This window comes from Rhinolophus sinicus, chromosome 3, assembly GCF_057876585.1.
Source record: "Rhinolophus sinicus isolate RSI-liver-muscle chromosome 3, RSI-T2T, whole genome shotgun sequence".
Lineage (NCBI taxonomy): Eukaryota > Metazoa > Chordata > Mammalia > Chiroptera > Rhinolophidae > Rhinolophus > Rhinolophus sinicus.
Genome location: NC_142503.1, coordinates 70955457 through 70977339, shown reverse-complemented (window position 1 = coordinate 70977339; position 21883 = coordinate 70955457).

Here is a 21883-nt window from a genome sequence, read left to right as displayed (position 1 = left end):
CTGAAATTATAATTTGCATTATTTCAGCAAACCAAAAACAAATGCAGGTTGAATTTGTCTCTGTAACATATTATTGGATTTTCTTTTTACTTTTTCAGTTGGGTAAAGAAGGGTGTCAGAGGACTCTAATTATAACTTAGTTTAAACCTAACCAATCATTGCACACATTGCTTATTAACAACAAAAATAAGGCCCATGACTTTAAAACATTATTTTTGAGTCACACAATTGTAGTTTGAAAAATAGAGAATATATGTAAACAAAAGCATTAACTCTCAACCAAAAAATAAACATTACTATTATTTTATGGTATGTCATTTGTAGTGACCACATTTATAGTACATCATTTGTAGAGACAGTATGGTTCAAATGATATTGATATTTTCTTATATGCCAATGCTACAATTGTCAGTTCATGCCCTCCTTGATTTTCTTTAGCTTTTAAAAGGTATATAAACAGATGGTAGATGATATATAGATGATAGATAAATAGATACATAGTTACAGATACATAGATGAGAAAGAGATGATAGATAGCTAGATAGCTAGATAGCTAGATAGCTAGATAGCTAGATAGCTAGCTAGCTAGATAGATAGATAGATAGACAGACAGATATTCAGATTCCTCTAAATTATTCACTTATGTCAACCACAGAGGTAGAGTTTTCTGATGTTCTCTTGTCTTTGCACTTGTACATTTTTCACAGTTCAATTACATTTTGGCCAGATTTTTCCATACCCAATCCTTTGAATCAAAATATTTGAAATTTTCTAAATCTTATAATCCAGATAGGGACACTTAACATTTTACCTCTTTATTACTATCAAAAGGGACTTTAAACTGAAGATCCTACTCACATCAACAAAGGTATTTCAAAGTTATAGGTTGGGAATAAAGGAAGGAATAAAGTGTAACAATGATAGCAAATTAAAACAATCCATAATGATAATTAATGAGTTAGAAATCAAGATTGTAAAAGTCTGTGCCCATCCAAATGTATTTCTAATTCTAAAATACTATTAAAAATCTATAAAATTAATAGATTTATGTGAATAAGTTTATTTCTAACATATATGATATTACATTTCAACAGATATCAGGATTGACTAGTTTATGCTGTGGTCAGAACCACAACATTTCAGTTGCTTAAGAGACCAAAATTCCATGTTTAAGTTAAATGCCCATCACCAATCAACTAGAAGCTTACTTATTATTCATGCACTTGTTTTCTTCACTCTGGAATCCAAGCTGACAGAGTGGCTATTATTTCCTGGGCAGAGGATTAGGGAAGGTGGTGAAGCATGTGCTGACTTTTTAAGCTTCTGCCTGGAAGGGACACATATCACTTTGGTTTATGTTCAATTGGCCATATCAAGTCATATAACCTAACTTCAAGTGGGAAAGAAAGATTAATTCTATCATGTGTCTGAAGAAGAGAAAGGCAGAATATTTGTGAATAGCCATACATATTGGTAGAAAACATGACATATTTTATCTAATCTGTTTTTCTCATAATTTTATTGAAATATTTTATTCCAATATAAATATTTGTTATTATTTTAACTGCTCAATAGCATTATTTTTCTGAATATATACCATAATTTAATATATTTCTTAGTTTTTGCCTAAAGGCTCATTTACATTTTTTTAAATTAAAATTTATTGGGGTGACAATGGATAGTACTAAATTATAACAGTACTGCTGCATGCTTTCTTTTATAAACATACAACTGTATAAAATTATTTATTCATGCTATATAGTCTATATAGTTCTAGAACAATTGCTGAATTAAGTAGTATTGACCGCCACAATGAAACAATTCATATTCCTATCATACACAGTGTCAGTTTTTTTCTGTCCTAACAATGAGCATTTGTGTTATGTTTGTCACTCCAATTAGTAAGAAATGTGATTTTGTTTTTAAATACATATTTTGTTTATTACTTATGAAGTATAATATGATTAGTTATGTTTTAGTAATTTGAATTTCCTATATCGTAAATTCCCCCAAGTTTAAAAGCTAATTTGTACAAGGAATTAAAATAATTTATATATTCTTGACATAAGGGTAGGTACATAATAACTAATAGTATTAAGGAGTGCAGGCTCAGTGCGTTTATTAATTTTTCAATCTCAATAAAATTAAGTCACAATATAGAATATATTTTCTATCAAAATAATAATTGAAAAGGATCGATTTGAAGTAAAATGTGCTTAAAAATTGCTATGAAAATTTCCTGTTTTATCAATCCCTTTAAGTCTAAAATTATTGAAGAAACTTTAAAATTATAATGTTCATATCTAGATATGATTACCTCAGGATCTATTAAGATGGGGGATAGTAATGCAGAGAAAACTGTTTTGTTATGTTAATGTGACTGCTTATTTATAATTCACTTATAAAAGTTTGTTTTTTTTTGTGTTTCCAATTTTTTTGGATTTTTTAGATGTATATCTTTTAAACAACATAAGAATATTGTGTTTTGCCCCATGCTACAGACGACTTCTGACTCTTCATTTGTAAGTTTAATCCATTTTTATTTATTGAATCACTGATATACACTCTCCTACACTATTTTATATTTTATACTTATTTTATAGCTTTCTCTTAGTAGCCTTCTAATTGAGTGATTATGGGGTAAATTTGTCTTTTTTGTTTGTTTTATTGGGCAATATGGATACAAGAATTTTTTATTCTTTCCTCTGTTGTCTGAATGTTGTAATTGTTATGCTGATAATTATTTGAAACTTTAATCTGAAATTCAAATTTCTTAATCACAGAAAAGAAAGAGAATAGAGACAGAAATAATAAAAGAAACTATAATTTCTATATATCTACCAAGGGGGACATGATCTCATGGATATTTTCCAGATTATGTTCCATTGCATTTGTAACTTTAACCTAAGAATGTCTTGTCTGACTGACAGCTGCCTTTTATGCTTGATACAGTTTTGTTCTTGATTCAATAAATATTTTTGAATTCATTGTTTGCTGAAACATTGCGGTAGGTAAAAGACATTGGAAAAATGGTAAAGTTATAGAATGAAATTCCCTTTGAGATGCCAGAAGCATACAATGACATTATAACAATTTCATGACATTATACATTTTGTAAAATTGGTTTTAAAACTTGTTCTGTATATTACCTGAACTATGTTGAAGTTTAAATAATTTTCAACTGTCTTAAGTATTACAAAACAAATAACCTTTATTGAGTCATTTTCATATGAACTATCAACAGGCCAACAAATGTTAGTTGCTTAAAAATTTACCTGCCCATAAGTCCTCAGTCTACTATAAAAGGTAAAATTCACAGATATTATTATGAAGACTGTGTATATGTGCATGTTTTTATTTTGGTACAATTTTAGAAATATCCAAGACTGGAGTTATAATACCTGTCTTCTTAAGGATCATACGCATGTGTGCTAAAGATAAAACTAAGATAATCAACTACAAAAATACCTATATAGCGAATTTTAAACCACAATCATAATGCAAAGCAACTTCAAAAGGAGAACCGCATAGCCAAAGTGCATTTTGCATAAGGAATATACATAATTGTACTCTCTTTTTCTAAAAGACCTTGGAAAGATAAAAGATACAGTTTGGGGCCTTGGATAACATTACATATCCCATTCATAAAATTTGTTGAAGTGTGTTTAATTACAAAATGCAAAGTGTGTATACCATATTAATACAAATATTGAAAAACTACTTTACATGCATAAATTCTTGTTGAAATACGATAAACTGAAGTATGTGCAAATTAGTGATTTACTTGCTCCTTATATCATTATATCAAGCAGTGCCAAGCAATCATGTAGCATTGCCATTTGATACAGACTTAGCTACTTGTGGGGTAGAAACCTGGTTTCTTTTTTCTGTTTCTCCATGTCTAGAAATGTTATCTATAAGAAACATGAGAAACCACTCAAACATTTATCCAGATGTTTATACAAATTAATGACTTAAAGGAAGAAGTAGACAGTGAGTAATTGAGGTTGGCTGATACTACTAAGTGGTTTCTACTAGTTAAAATATAAGTTTGCAAGAAAGCCCAGATAAAGCCAATTGCATAAGCCAGCATAATAATATAAAATTTTCAATTAGATACAGATATATTACTAAAAATAATTTAGTGACTTTTTTACAATTAAATTCTGATATGTAAAGACCTATTGAAAGAAAAATATGTTTGAGAGGCTTTATAAAATGCACTTTGGATATTATAGATACTTCTTAGCATACCAAAAAACAAAAACAAAAAACCTTGAAGGTAATGTAAAAACAAACCAAATTAATTTACTGTATTATTTAACTTGGTGATTTCAGTGAAGGGATATGTCATAAGGTCTAAAAGTATCCTGAAAAAGTCAGTACTCATAGTACCATTTATGAGAAAATAAATATAGAATTATATTAGAGAGAGAGAGAGACAGTGTTTTCTCCTATTTTCCAGAAATAGGAAATGAAGTGGAAATTGAATGAGTCACGAGAGTTTAAAAAAGATGTAGTAAAAATGTATCCATATTGTTTTTTAACTGTTTTTACAAAATAGTATGAAAGCCTTAGAAAGAAAAATATCAAATACATTTGAGCAAATAGAAGGAAATACTTTGCACAGCATTGTGGAAATATATTGCCTTTAGAAGGTCACAGAGTCAAAAACTGTAACTGATTAATAGGACCAATAATAATATTTGTATTGGCCAACATGAGGAAGTTGGGGCCAACTCTATGCTAGCTTCAGGGACTTTTCTCTGAACTTCATCCAAAAGCACTTTCTAGCTTGGGGGTCCTGAGTGTGCTTAATTAACTCCGTCTGACCCAGTCACACAGAGTAAAGACATCAATCTATCAGATTTGGCTTACTTTCTTCCAGGGAGTTGTAGATGAAGGTCTTCTACCTATTTTTGGACTAACCAAAGCAAATTACCTCCTTCTCAAACACACACACACACACACACACACACACACACACACACACGCACACACGAAGAAAACATAATGTGGTAAGCTCCGCAATTCAACCTACACTGATGAATCCATAAAATTTCTTGTCTTGACTCTATGGAAACAATGTGGCACGATAGGTGAAACATAGGATGAAGAGTCAGAAAACATGGAAGGAAAACACAGTATCTTATTTTACTGATGATTTGACTTTGGACACACCGTTGAACTTCTCAAAACCTTAATTTTCTCTGTTAAAAAAGAAAGAAACAAGCACAATAAAACTTCACTAGGGATACATAAACCATAGGGCATTAATAAAAATAAATTATTATTTTTTCTTGAAAAATCTATTCATAATTGGAGAATTCTCTACCAGGTAGTAATATAAAACAAAGCTTATTTTAGACCTTCCTGTTTTTTTTTTTCTTTGTTGTGAGTTTTCATTTTTTCTAAATACGAATGCTATTTACCAGATTCCAAAGTCTGTACCATTTCTTGCCCCACTATTATATGGGCACATTTATTCCACATTATTTGATTTGTGCCCATTCAATAAAATGGCCGCTTAATAAAATGAAGCCAAGTAAATGTAGGGCGATAATGGGAAAATTACCTACAAAGGAGAATGTTTTAGTTGGACTCATAGTTTTGTTTATCATTCCCAAGATTCACTTTCTCCTTATGAATTTTTCTAATTTTACTAAGATTGATTTAGGAGTTGCTTGCCCCAACTATGGGTCCTAGATAACTAAATTACAGGTACTTTTTTGTTGTTGTTGTTAGAGTCAGTAAAATGGGCTACAAAAAGTTGAACCCTCTTCCACAATAAAGGTGAAGTAGCTGCCCTGTGAGATACATTTGCCAACTATGCCTTTTTCTCCTGTGGTCTCCCGACATCCAGATGGAGTGATGTGAGAGAAAAACCATAAAATGGAAAAACCCTACTCTCTGAATAAACACATAAAGGAAACCTGCCTGCCAACTATAACACTTATTTGGAACTGCTTTAAGAGTTAGAAATAACCTTTTATTGTGTTAAGCCACTGAAATTCTGGGGTTTAGTTTTAAAACCTACAAGTATTACTCTAGAAAATACCCGATTATATTCATTACATAAATTTAGACCATGCAAACAGACATTTTAAGTAATCAGAATAACAGGGGGAAAATGACTTTGAGATAAACTTGGTCATCTGAACTCCTGCAATAGCATTTTACTAGGGGTTGCAGGTAATGCTGTTGCACCCTATCTCTTGGTCAGCTTCCATACAAAGGATGCTATCTTAGCTCCTTCTATTCAGAAGTCACACATCTACCATCACAAAGATGAAACCCAAGAAAGTGAAGCTCAAAGAGTAATAGTTATTTCTTTATATAGCCATGTAAAGTTTACTTTATGCATTTTCATTTTCTTTCTAATTATCAGCCTCTTCTCAAAAGGAGAGATGACCTACCCCTTAAGGAAATACTAAATCTATTCACAAGATTATGTTCTAACCTACAGATGATGATAAAATAATACTATCTCAACATCTCTAGAAACTCCAACCTTCAAGTTAGAGAAAGATTTAAAATATACAGTGTCAAAAATATAATTTTATTACAACTAATTTTCTTCCATCTTCTAAAAGTTTTTGATCAGTAAGACAAACATCAGAAAACTTTTTCTGTAAAAGGCCAGATAGTAAACATTTTAGATTTATGGGACATACAGCCTATCACAAGTACTCAGCCTTTCCATAGTAGCATGAACACAGCTATAGACAATACATAAACAAGAGTGTCTGTATTCTAATAAAATTGTATTTGCTAAAACAAGCAGTGGACAGAATTTGTTCCTCAATCATAGTTTACCAACTACTGATATAAGAAATTAATTCATTCAATGTTCTATGTTATAGCTCCTATCTTTTTCCAGTGGCCTACTCATGATCACAGGTTGATTTTATAAAATTCAAATATCTATATGGGATACTGTAAGTTGGGTTTTGTGGATCCCAATAAAAACTCAGCCCTTCCCCCATCATATTCTAATTCAATTAATTTTTTAATGGTAGTAGATGGAGGATAAAACATTACTTTATTACTAATATAATTGATATTTGAATATGTGACTTAGGCATTTCCAAATTGAATATTTTATGTACCCCCAGACTAGACTAATTTGGCTGCTGAGTTAGGGAAGTGAATGGGCCATTACAGTCCTCAACTATGGAGGACAACCCCTGTAGAATGAAGTGTGGAGTTTTGGGGCAGAGCAAGAAATATACTTGTGTGTAAGCTCAGCCCCAAGATTAAGAAAAAAAAAGGGTTGAATACAAATTTCTAGTCTTTGTTTTATTCTAAGCTCCGTTATGCCAGTTAAACCATTTCTGTCCAGTATGTTCCCATCTGAGGGTAGCATGACGGCTAGCCACCCCTCAAGACGGTCTGTTCACAAGAATTAAAGAAACCTCTCCAGTTGGAAATAACATGCAAACAGAAATAGCAGTTGCACTGCACAATATGATTGCCACAAAAACACCAAAATTAAAGAGACTTATACACTACAGTCTAATGTTTATAGTATCATGATTAATTTTATATATTTGTGCTTCCTTCCTCAATTGACCATGATTGACATGTTACATTTCTAACATGTCAATCATGGTCAGTTAGAAAACACAAATATGTACAATTATCAAAGATATTATATATGTTTGGATATTATTAATATGTATTTATAAATATATAAATATATACATTATAAGTATACATTTTATTCACTTTGATAAGAATAACTAACTACCTCTAAGAAAGGATGAAAACTATTAATATTTTATTAAGTTACACATGAAATTTTATGTGTAACTGGGTTTTAGGTATTATGGGAGAGTTTAAGAGGTTCTTAATATCTCTCAAATTATATCTCTATGATTACAAGTCTGTAAGAGCACATAATATATATTTTGTGTAAACTTAAAGTAAGAGATAGAAATTCAGGAAGAATGTTTAAGAAGTTAAGCTTTAAGGATTGTAAAGGTAGGAACAGTCATGGCTTTTCCATCTATGGAATATTAAACAATGTTCGATCCTGTGAAGAATATTGTAATTTATTAGGTCCATCTCCAAATTCCTAATAATTTCTTGAAAAATATACCTCTTAAGCAGTATATAGTTTAATAATCTAAAATTTTAAAACCATTTCAGATCACCTACTAATCATACTCATTTTATCTTAAATTATTTCAGTCTTCCTATCTGTTTATATATAAGTGATGTCTTAATGATATCAACTAAAATAATTGGAAAAAATATCTTATAAAAAAAGTAATCTATGTTCCTTTGTTGCTCATAGACACAGACAATAGTTTAGTGGTTACCAGGGAGTAAGGGAGGAGGGGTTGGGAGATGAGGGTAAACGGGGTCAACTATATGGTGATAGAAGGAGAACTGACTCTAGGTGGTAAACACACAATATGATATATAGATCATGTGTTACAGAATTGTACACTTGAAGCCTATGTAATTTTACTAACAATTGTCACCCAATACATTTTTTTTGTTTGTTTTTTATTGGGGAAGGGGAACAGGACTTTATTGGGGAACAGTGTGTATTTTTTCCAAGTTGTTGTCCTTTCAATCTTAGTTGTGGAGGGTGCCTTTTAGCTTCAAGTTGTTGTCCTTTCGGTCTTAGTTGTGGAGGGTGCACTCAGCTCCAGGTCCAGTTGCCGTTGCTAGTTGTAGGGGGCACAGCCCACCATCCCTTGCAGGAAATCGAACTGGCAACCTTGTGGTTGAGAGTCCACGCTCCAACCAACTGAGCCATCCGGGAGCTCAGTGGCAGCTGAGCTCAAGGTGCGGTGTTCAATCATTAGTTGCAGGGGGTGCTGCTGCCCACCATCCCTTGTGGGAAATCGAACTGGCAGCCTTGTGGTTGAGAGCCCACTGGCCATGTGGGAATCGAACCGGCAGCCTTTGGAGTTAGGAGCACGGAGCTCCAACCACCTGAGCCACCGGGCCGGCCTCACCCAATACGTTTTAATTAAACAAAAGTATGCTACTGTACTGAAGAATTCTCCATATTTTTGTCAGAGTTGATACATTGTTTAGGAAGATAATGGATGTGTAAATTAAATATTATGACTATATATATTATATATATATTATATATATATTATATATATAATATATATTATATATATATTATATATATTATATATAATATATATTATATATATAATATATATATAATATATATATATATATATATATATTATATATATATTCAAACGATGATATTTACCATGGAAAGAAAATAGCTTTTATTCCACATATGCATACACTGTGTACCGCCATGTATGTGATTTTATCGATTGATATGATTCTACAAACATTAGTGGTCCTAAATGTCACAAAGCAGAGAAGTGGAATAAGCTGACTTTATTTTTTTTACATGACATCATTATGGTAATGCCATATTATGTTTCAAAACATAAAAGTAATAATTATATATGCTAAACTTTAAAAAAATATGTTCAACCAATATTTATTGAGCTCCTAACATGTACCAGACTAAGCTTTAATAGTCTTAAGCATACAAACTTTTAAATCAGAACAAAAATGTACTCTGAAAAGTCACTCTCTTAGGAATTTAAAATCTTGGCTTTTGTTCTAAAAAACATTATTCTTATCAAATTTAGATAAATCTCAGTTCTATGTGCATATTCCCAACCAGGAAGTTTTACCTGGGATCAGTCCTGGGAAAAGAATGGATCAGTTCTAAGTATGAGAGATAAGCCAAAAGATCAAATAGCTTTATTGTATTATATTTTGCAAACGTTCTTATTGTTTATTACATCACATCAGTATCCTTCTGAATGACTATACTGGATATTTCGTAATGTTTTCACTTCTTCCTTTTTAAATCATCATGATCCTTAGTGGCCCTGTTTTGTTTTGTTTTAATCACTATTTCCTAGTACAAAATTAAGTCTGTCATACTTTCCTCTTGGTGGGTAAACATCATGAAATATAATTTTTGAAAGTGAATGTTTAGGATACTGAAATCGATATGAAACAATCTAATTGAAATAGTTTCCATTCATATTCTGGTTTGTATAACTAGTATTACAAATTTTTAGTTGTTTGTGTCCCCAGAGCAGGTCATATAGTATTTTTCTCTTATCAAATATTATCACTAGCTTTTATATGTCACTTAGTACTATTTCTGGTTCATTTTAAATCAACATGTAATTCATTTATTTAGAAATGTATACAAAGCAGAGGGTAAAGGGGAGGGGAGTAGTAGATAAGGGTAAACTGGATCAAATATATGATGATGGAAGGAGAACTGACTCTGGTTGGTGAACACACAATATGGTATATAGATGATGTATTACAGAATTGGACACTTAAAACCTATGTAACTTTACTAACCATTGTCACCCAATAAATTTTAATAAAAAATTAAAAGCTTTTTAATATAGCTTTATATAAGTGATATAGCTATAGATAACATACATCGTATGCCTATGCACATGTATAGAAATAAAGTTATGAATATAATGTATATATTATGTCAATAATTTTATAATGAGAAGTTAGGTACAGAGAAGTTTTTCAGTTTACTAGGGAAAATGCACAATAAGCAGATCTGAAAGAATATTGAGTGTTATGTAAATTTTGTTTGGCTCTTGTGAGGCTTTGCCTGATTATTTATATTTCAAGAAATCTACAGCATCTCCTGTTGCATAAGATTAAACAAGGGAAAATTCACAGGTAAAGACTTGTACTATGCACCTAGGTTAAAATCAGAATGTAACTTCTATCTCTCTTTCTTTGAAAATATTTTCTGTATGCTTTCATCCATATAGCATTCCTTTTAAATCTAATCTTATTTTCTTAACAGGTTATCATGTTTAGATAGAGCTGGATTCATTTACATTCTCCTTATTTACACTGTCTATCTTATACATGAATGTTAGACCTTATGAAGAACATCTGTGATTCTTAGAAGGGGCTTCTATACCAAGCAAATAGAATCATCTTGATTAATGTGAGGATTTTCAGATGCTGATGAATAATGACATTGCATTGGTTGACCTTCAATGACATTACTGAATATAAACACCTAAGCAAGAACAATTGCTTGTTTCTGATTTATGAACAAAGCTGTAAGCGCAGAGTCAGTTTTCATTTTTACTCATCATGATTGTTATAGGATAAGGAAGGAGGTAAAGTCTGAGAGGACTGTAAAAAATAGGTAATGTGGAGATAATGTAATCTAAATATGGGTTTTCTATATTAATTACCTGAAATTGGGCTGAGATGCTATATTGTCTGCTTAAGTTATCAGTGAACATTAGGAAATCAACAAAAAGTTTACAAAGCATCTGTTTCCTTTATATTTCTCTGGGACTCCAAAGAAGTTGCAATTGTTAAGAAAGGAGGATCATTATAATCCCTCCATGTTCAAAGCCCACAGATAGAGCTCCTTATCAAGCATTATTCTTTGTTTTGGAAAATACATGAACTTGTTTTGGGGTATTTTTAAATGCCAAATTATGATTGATTTTTAAAATAAAGTTTATTGGGGTGACAATTGTTAGTAAAATTACATAAGACTATGATTTTAAATAGGTAAATTTGTTGATATATTTGATAATCCTAAAACACCAATGTGAATGCAAAAATATAAAACACTTATTTCAGTGAGAAAAATTATTGAGTGGATAGGAACAAAAACTTTTAAAGTTATACCACTGTATGGATCAAATAAATGTTTTAATGAAATATTTTCTTTGAATTATCTTGTTCTGCCATGCAGTGTCTTCTCATATAATACTTTTAGTCAGTGGATTTTAGAAAACAAAACAAAACAAAACTGAAAATAACTTTTGGACTTTTATTTATTTATTTATTTATTTATTTATTTATTTATCCTTTGTTTTGGCATGAGACACACATGCACATTATGAATGTCCATAAATACTGATGTCCAAGATTGGTGGATCTTGTCTAGCTACCCTAGCATGGAATCTGCCAGCCTACAGTCTCTTCTAAATGATCCACACCCAACTGGTTATCACCCAAGATCCATCATTGTTGTCATTGGCCCTCACTCTTTGGCAAATAACCACCCATTGTAATGATGCAGCTGGACCAGAGGTGGGCACCTGACTCAAGAATAGCCAGTCAATATATCAGCCAACGCCAATATATCCCACAGTCTGGTCTGCAAAAATTGGCTAAGCCAATCAGACATCCTTTCTCAGAAATGTAAATTAAGCAGTTAGGAATAGGAGCTCTAGTTGAAAGACGTAGGTATTCACAGAAACCCAAAGTTTTGAGAAAATGTAAGTTAGAATTATGAAGAGGCAAAAGCTATGAGGGAACAGAAATTATAATTAAACACATGCCCTCACACAGTAGAGGAAAACAGGGAGTGTGGTACAAGGGAACAAACTAAGTGTGCAAACTAGTGGTGGCATGTTAATGGTAGTCAGAGTGAAAAGCCTGTAGTTTTACTCCTCGTACTGCCCTTTATAAGGGTAGGATATTTGGCTTCTTCTTACAATACATCTGAAATTCTGTTCTTTATAAGCATGTGAACTTAATTAGGTAAGTGATGGTATAGATTTTTAAAAAATATATATATATATATATATAATAAGCAAACAAAATAAAACAAAGAAACAAAAAAATTGATTGTCTTTAGAAAAATGGATTGCAATGGGGAAAATCCTCTTTCTTTTTTTTTTTTAAATTAAAATTTAATGGGGTGACACTGGTTAGTAAAATTGCATAGGTTTCGATTGTACAATTCTGTAATATATCATCTATATATCACAATTCCTCTTTCAAATTATAGCAGACAGCAAGTTTTGGTTCAACTTCAAATTTTCCATGTAATAGCCATGAGATCTTTAGCAAGTGACTTAACTTCTCTTGTATCCATTTACACATTTACAAAACAGGTACAAAATTCATACCTGTCTCAGAGAGTTGATACAGTGAATAAATGTTACAACATCTAATGTTGTTGGAGGAGTACCTGAGGCATAGTAAGATCTCAGGGCATATTATTTTTATTTATCATTATGTTCTCATCATCACATGCTTATAATACTTGTTGTCTGTACATTTGACCACAATACTATCCTAATCTCTTTGTGTCAGAAAATAATGATCTTGTATAATAATAAAATGGACACTAATAATGGATATTTGATTCTATAAGAATTTATTCACATAAAATTTATTTGTATGGTTTATTTGAATGTTGTTAGAATCAAGATGCAAATTGTTTGTTTTTATAGTGAGTTGACTCTGGGCATAATACTTACAACTCTCTTTTGGAGAAGTAACTTCATTCAAGTCATGAACCAACACATTGAATAAACTAGAGAATATTGACATTCAGCCATTTCACTCCATAGGAGACATGGAGTCAAAAGGAACGTTTCCACTTACTTTGAGGCTTTGAACTGTACTAGAATATGTTCTTCTGGGGAAACACAGACCTTGAAAGTTAAAAGTTCCCAGTTTACTATTGAAAGTATGGTTGCCATATAACCTATAATTAAAGTTTAAAGGTTTAAAAGAATTATGAGAGAGAGAGAGAGCATACACATGAGCTAATGAATTGGAGAGAAGGACCAGAAAAGACAACAAACCAGATTTTTTTTTGGTTGCCTTTAATATTTTCAAATAAGAGCCTTCTTCTATGTACCTCCTGTGTTTTTGTTCTTGGACACACTTTTCTCCCTTTAGTTGATTACATTCAGCAAAGATACTGGAAGAAAAGCAAATATACTGGAATGACTACTATTGATAAATATTCTCTGCATTCATAGAATCAGGAAGGAGGCACCCCTAGTCACCTGGGGTTTCATCAGTTTAGGGACATTTAAAGAAATACATTTCTTGGCACTATATATAATTTTAGGTTAAAACTGTTGAAAATAATTTTTCACAAAGTTTAAATAGTTAAATTATAGCATATTTAATATTGAATATGTTTCTAAAAGACTATAGCAATGAACATGTTCCAAGAAAGGTTTCCATTTCCCCTGCTGCTTGATTTTAGACTTCTATTGGTTATATTAATCTTCAAATTATTGATTACCAAGTAACATTGTGAATTGGTCTTCTATAACATGAATCTAACTAGCATGTTTCTTTTATCATTAATCTTGTTGGTGATTATATCATGTACTCTTCATTACAGCAAGAGATAAATTGCACAAATGCTTAATATTATTAGTTTAGCTTGGCTGCTTTCTTTAGTGACACTAATTCTACAGAGCAGTTGGGCAAAATCAATGTCTTTTGCACCATTTATATTAGATTATGCTTGTTGTATGATTGAATCAACACTACATAGAGTTTTCTCAAGTTAATTGATCAACTCCTACAAAACAAATTAATATGATATATCAAACTTATGGAATTGTCGTTCAGAAAGAATATAATAAACATCAATGCTGAAAGAATACCAGTACTTCTCCTGGAGTATTGAAATTCTCAACCCTAATGAAATGCCTGGCTAAAAATAATAGCATACAGAATACAAATGTAAATTTAAAGGGAGGTATTTCTACTTTTCTACAATGATTGAAGAAATCTATGTTGTGATATAAACACACTTGAAAAATTAGTTTTTTTTTTTAATTAAAGTTTTTGAAGTGACATTGATTAGTAAAATTATATAGGTTTCAAGCGTATAATTCTATATATTGCATTGTGTATTTACCACCCAGAGTCAGTTCTTTTTCCATCACCATATTTGTAACTACCCTCTTCTACCACCTTCCTTTCCCCGTTCCCCTTTAGTAACCACTAAACTGCTGTCTGTGTCTATCTATCAGTTTTTGTTTGTTTGTCTTGTTCGTTTGTAATTTTCAGTTTTATGCCCTAATATGAGTGAAATTACATAGTACTTGACTTCTTCTGTCTTATTTATTTCACTTAGCATGATAATCTCAAGATCCATTCATGTTGTCCCAAATGGCAGTATTTCATTTTTTCTTATGGCTGAATAATATTCCATTTTATACGGGTAACATCTCTTTATTACCCCTTAATCTATCGAAGGACACTTTGGTTGGTTCTATGACTTGGCTATTGTGAATAATGCTGAAATTAAAATAGGGGTACATATATCTTTACAGATTTGGGGTAGGTATCCAGAAGAGGAATTGCTGGGTCATATGGTAATTCTATTCTTAAGTTTTTGAGGAACCTTCATATTGTTTTCCATAGTAACTGCACCAATTTATAGTCCCACCAAGAGTGTATGAGGGTTCCTTTTTTCTCCACATCTTCTCAAACATTTGTTATTACTTGTCTTGTTGATGGTAGCCATTCTAACAGGTGTGAGGTGGTAGCTCTTTGTGGTTTTAATTTGCAATTCCCTAAGAGTTTGTACCCAAAGCAATATATAGATTTAATGCAATCCCCATCAAAATCCCAATGGCATTTTTAAAATAGAACAAACCATCAGATTTGTATGGAATCACAAATGACCCTAGATAGCCAAAGCAATCCTGAGGGAAAACAAACAAAACAAAAAACAAGGCCTGAAATATCACACTTCCTGACTTCAACTTATACTACAAAGCAACAATAATCAAAACAGTATGGTACTGGCAGGAAAACAGACCCACAGACCAATGCAATAGAATTGACAACCCAAAATTGAACCCACATATATATGGGCAGGTAATTGTTATAAATTGATATTGTCAATTTTTTTCAAATAATCTATTCATTATATTTTTTCTAAACTTGAGACTTTGACAGTTTGAATCATACTAAACACACACACACACACACACACACACACACACACACACACACACATATATATATATATATATATATATATATATATATATATATATATATTCCTGCCTCATATAGGCAAGAGTTATATAAGTAAATTAAGGAAACCATATGTTGAATCCTATGTGTTTATTATATGCGACTTAAATAAAATATTTAACCTTACGTAAAATATTTTACTTTGTTTAAGAATAATTTAAGTTCAATCATCTGGAATACTTAAAGTAACATTTATAAATAAGAGAAGAAATAAAAGCATTTAATGTAGATAGTCAGTAGCATCCAGCTATCTACATGGTACTTCACCAAGAAAGTCAGTGTAAAACTGGAAGAAAAACATGTTAAGCTTCTTCACAAAGATGATGACAAGAACAGTATTCTGTTTGTCCATTTTTAGATAAAGATAGCATGGTCTGATACTATATATTAATTAAGGAAAGTTAGAGTACGTGTCTTCCTTTCAGTTCTTTACTCCATGGCATACTATTTGCTTTCTCTCTCAAAGTGGTCCTTAAGTATTTTAATATAACCTTTAGGAGAGAATGATTGGCTGACCTTGGTAATAAATTAGCCCTTTCAATCGGCTCACATTAACATCCAGTTAAAAACTTTATGCAAGTTTTCTGAACAAACAGAAATAAACTATATATTCAATGTCTTCTTTTAAAGATGAATAACATATTATGTATTATTTTCTGTTGAATAGCATCTATTGAGAAGATATAATACCAAAGTATGTGTTTTCTGACTGTGTTTTTGAAAATTCTGTGGGATCACATTCCCATTGGATACAAATAATAATTATTTTAAGGAATTGAGCTATTTAAAAAATATTTTGAAAGTTTTATTTTTAAAAATTTACAACAAAATACCATGATTACATCCTACATATTGTCATGTATCTCGATAAAAACTAAATGGAGATAATTTGTGTAATTTTACATATAAAGTTTACATATTCAAGTTTCAACTAGTCAAATATATGTTTAGCTTGTTTTAAAAGTTATGTTTCAAGTTTAGTGATGTTGTAATCATTTAAATTGCATAGCATGTACATTTAATTTAAATTATGTGTAAAAAAAGTATTTAAAAACTACAGGAGTATACCTAATATGTTTATAAAAAGAATTGGCCAAATTCTATACCTGTAAAATTAGTAACTGATAATTGAATAGTACATAAATGAGAAATGCTATTAATACTTTCAGAATATTATGCTAAATAATGATGCCTTTATACAATTTTTGCTATAGAATATTTATATTCTCATTTATATAGTAATATGTTGGCATGGAGTTTTATAGAATGTTTACTCTTATTCTCCATAAACATTCATTGCAGAAGGTTGAGATACTGTAAGATTTTATTTCCACAGGGCCTGTGACCAACTATATCTGATTCATTGACATTGTAGGATGGTGGAATAAATTAGATCATTCTGGACCCAAATATTTTTTATCCCTGTAATAATCGGATCATTATAACTAATATAAGTAAATTTCTTAAATATGGCTTTTTTCTTTTAATATGGTTAGTTTAAATCTGAAGCAAGGGTTACTCACATGATAGAGAACCAATCTTACATGTCCATCTTTTATAACATTAAAATTCTAGATATTGAGGAAAAAAACATTGAATAACATTTTTTAACATCTGTCTAGATCTTTTATAGTACATAGTCACAATGATTGAGAGACATTTTTTATGCATATTGGTACATAATTTAGGCTTTTAGGGGGAATAAATTGTAGAATCTAAAAAAAAATCAGCTTGAACAATTAATGTATTACCTTTTATTTTGTTGTTGTAATGAGAAATTTGGGAACAGGTAGTCTGGGATTGATAAAGTGACTCCACAGTGCTGTCAGGGAATTAGGATCCTTTGATATTTTAATCACTTATTCTTAACTTGTGAGATTGATTTATAATTCCAAAATTGTTTTCCACTTGTGGGCATTGCATCATTTTCCTGACAGCAGGAATAAGGGCAAGGGAAAATTTTCACACACCTGAGAGTTTACCACCCCCATATCTTTACTCGTACATTTTAAGGAGCTTTCATCAAAGTTACAAGCAACGACTTCCACTTATATCATATTGACTAGAACTGTGTTACATAGGCACTCGGATCTGTAAGGGAAAGTGGAAAGTGCGGACTCATTCCTCATGATGAAATCAGTATTATCTTTGTTGGTGAGAAGCGAAAAATGGATTTTGGATATGGAAATTACAGTCTTTGTCTCAGTCTGTTCTACAGGTTTACAGAATAACTTTATCATCAATATTACTGTATTAAAATCATTTTCAGGGTGCAATCTGCCCATGAGTCAGAGTAACATCTGATGAGGATGGTTGCTTCTGCATGCAAGTGTTTTATTAGAGTAGACTTGGTATGGATATTAAGGTCAGACAAATAGTTTGATTTTTTATTTTGTCTCTTACACAGATATGTGAACTTGGGCAAATACCCTGACCTGAAGTTGTCTCAATGAACTTATACTGTTGTCAAGTGAATTAAATTAAAATAAATAATAAATATAATGAGTATGGCTCATACCTCGTACTGAGTAACTGTTACTCCTTCCTCTCACCTATGTATCTGATTTTCTTTTCTAGTCTGGATAGGATATTTAAAATATTTCCTTCTATGAATCAGTGATATACTGTTTCCAAAAATTCCATGAGAATGGAAAATATTTCAGTGATACATCCTCATGAGCTTCAATACCATTATCACCATAAGAATTTTCATCATTATTAATGAATTAAATTTGAATGCAGAACCCAGTACTATATTTCAGTTTGCCCATTTAGCAATATACCATGACTGGGAGAAACTTTTAAAATAAAATAATAAATTGTAAATAGCTTTTTAGATATTTTTCTTTCCCCTGCAACTTTTGTAGTCTTCTCGGTTCCAAATTTTCTAGTAGCTACTCTTTGTCATTACTGGTTTGTTTGTTGGTTTGTCATTATTGTTCTCTTCTCTTGAACTTCCAGATACCTAACCAAAAAAGCTATTAAATTGTTGAGAGTTTATATCTGTAATAAGTAGAATTTAGGAAAAATTACTTAGGAAGAATATTAGTTAAAAAAAAGGTAAAGAAAAACTAGATATGGTATTTGTCTAGTGTCTCTTAATTTAAGCTGCTCATACATTTCTAACTTCTTGTTATATTATGTTTAAGTTTTGAAATATTTCATACTTTAAAAATAATTTTCCATGATTATGTTTAAAATTAAGTTGAACTATTTAGACATTTTTCAATTTTTTAAGAAAATGACATGAAAATATGTGTGTTCTATTTTAAACTGAAAAGTAAAACAAAACAAAAACACAAAAGAAATGTATATCAATGTATTTCTTTCAGTCTCACACAAACCAGAATGGCTTTATGGTTTATAATAATAATGACTGTGAATGATTTTTTCCAGTAGTATAAAATACTTTTATTAAAATTAAATGTAAAAATATCAAAATGTTACTATTAGAAAATGTATCGTTATCAAATTTGGAGATTTTTCAATCAATATAAAAACATCAGGTACATAAGACATAAAAGGCTTGCCTATTTCTTGTATAAAATATATCATTTGATGTACAGTCAAGTAAGACTAAAGATGTATTCTGAAATATATATACTAGTATATTTATGAGTACATTTCTTGTCTTTTCACCCCCAAAAGTTTTCCAAGACTCCCTAGAAGTCAGTCACATTTAACACTCAGGTCTTGTTCCCTGTTATCACTCACAAACCCTCTGGTTTTGGTCTCATCAGCACACCATGCAAATTTTATCTTAAAGATAATTTTTGAGCAATTCTGACTGCCCCAGTCCAGTTTCAAAGACTACTTTAAATACTGTCCTCTAGAGGAAGCCTCCCTGTATGCCTCAGTCATTGGGGATAATTTTCATAGACTTCATAGACCATTTTCAACTCAACCATTTATTTTTCCTATAGAATTTGCTACCTGATAATGTTTTCATCAGGTGTCTGTCCCATCGCTGCAACTAAATCATCATGTCTTTACAGGCAGATGTTATTTCTTATCCTCAAAGAATGGCACACAATGTATTCATGTTTATTATTCCTGATGATATAAAGAGCAATTTCAGCAAAAAACAAAATTATGAATACCTCTTTCAGGGACAGTCAAAACTACATAGTATAGATAATATTAATATGGTTGATGAAAACTAAAAGGAAAAAAAAAAACTGATGTTTAAATCAACATTGCTTCAAAGACGGTTCATATAAGACAAAACATAAATACATTAACTCTAGTCGTTCATGATAACAAGAACTTCCTCAGATTCCCTGAATTCAAAACAAATAAAGTGAGACTTCGAATCCAAAAGAAATACCAGGCTCCATATCTGCTTAGTTTGGTTTACTTGAAAGATGCTCTGTGAGATTGTATTTGTTGTGGGCAGATAAGACGATTCCTCTTCACGTGGAAGACCAGCGTGCTGAACTTTGCTTTGGCATAACATATAAAACAGGAAACTCATGCGCTGTGCAAATTCTCATTGATATATTTTTACACCAGATGGATTTAATTATCAAAGAGTAGCAAACAATTCTACAGCTCCAGAAACTTTATGATCTTGCCTCATTTTAATCTGACCATAGAAGTGTCCAGGATTGGGCAAATATGCCTTTTGTGTTTGTCATAGTTAAAAACAAACAAACAAACAAACAAACAAACAAAACATTTAGTAAAAGTGCCCACCCACCCAAACAGTTGAAACAGAGAAAGCAATCTATAGAATACCACTGTCAATCTTCCTTTATTCTTTTTTCCCAATATTCAAAAATGAAATAAGTGACGGTGATGAGTTGCTTTTCCTTTAAAAGTTGAAACTTTACTATTTGATAAGAACTTTTGTTCACAAAATAGTCTTTTTAGTGACTGTTTAATGAAAGATATTCATGGACCTAGAGCCATATATATAGTTGCTTAATGCTTCTTTGAGAAATCATAATTCCCTCTCTGTTGATATTATATTTATGACAGTAATTTGGTAAAGGGGAAAATATAACATTTGTCTGTTTGTTGTTGCTCCTTCAATTTTGATTTTAAACAATTTGTTTAGACAGTTCTAGGCAATAGGTAATGTAAAATACTTTCATTTTTACTCTTGTGATATTCATAGGGTTTTGCTTAACTTATAATAAATAATATTTCCTTCCTAACATATATAACAACTTATAATTTAAATATTTATTTTCTTGTGATGAAATTACATCTATTGCACTTTTTATTGAAATCTTCCCTTGCTTCTGTAATAGAGATTAAACAATCTAAAGTATGAAAAAAGAAGTCTGCTGAAAGAAAACATAGACTAGTTTTCTTCTTCATCTTGAAATAGAATTCTATAAAAGGATAGATGAAAAAAGCAAGAAAAAGTTGCTTACGGGTTCTCTGAAATCAGACTATTTTCATTATTTTTTTACCTAGAATTCATATGAACCCCCAAATTGAAATATTTATTATGTTGATATTTATTCTATGTTATTTATAGTATTTGGTAAATATTGATCAAAATACCAAGTATGTCTTCTTTTAGTCCTTCCTTAAACTTCCCATAATATATCCTTTTTCATAAACTACATACTGTTTAACTGCCTGCATGTTCATAATTAACATACTGTCAAATATTAATAAAAGTACAGACAATCCTTAAATGGATTGGGTATTAAAGGCATCATTTTCTGTGCCCACCTTTTCAAAATTACTTACCATTCATTGTTTTTGTTTCAACCATCTTACCACATTTAGCAGCCATCAGACTTGAGCTTCTTTGTCCTCTTCTTTCTATGTGCAGTGAGAAACGTGGGGAGCAAAGTCTGCATCACTGAACTTTTGTCACATTGGTCTGTGTCTTGTTTCCTGATGTGGTCATGCAGAAGAAAACTAAACTCTTCATAGGAAAGTCTTTCAAGATTTTAAATACTTGTGAAATATTCCTTTTTATTTTGAATGTGTGAAGTATTAATCCAGATATCTGGGGATGTGACATTTTCCTTAATCTTGTATGTTGTAGACATTTTCAATATAAAATGTGTATTTTATTAAATCTAAGACAATA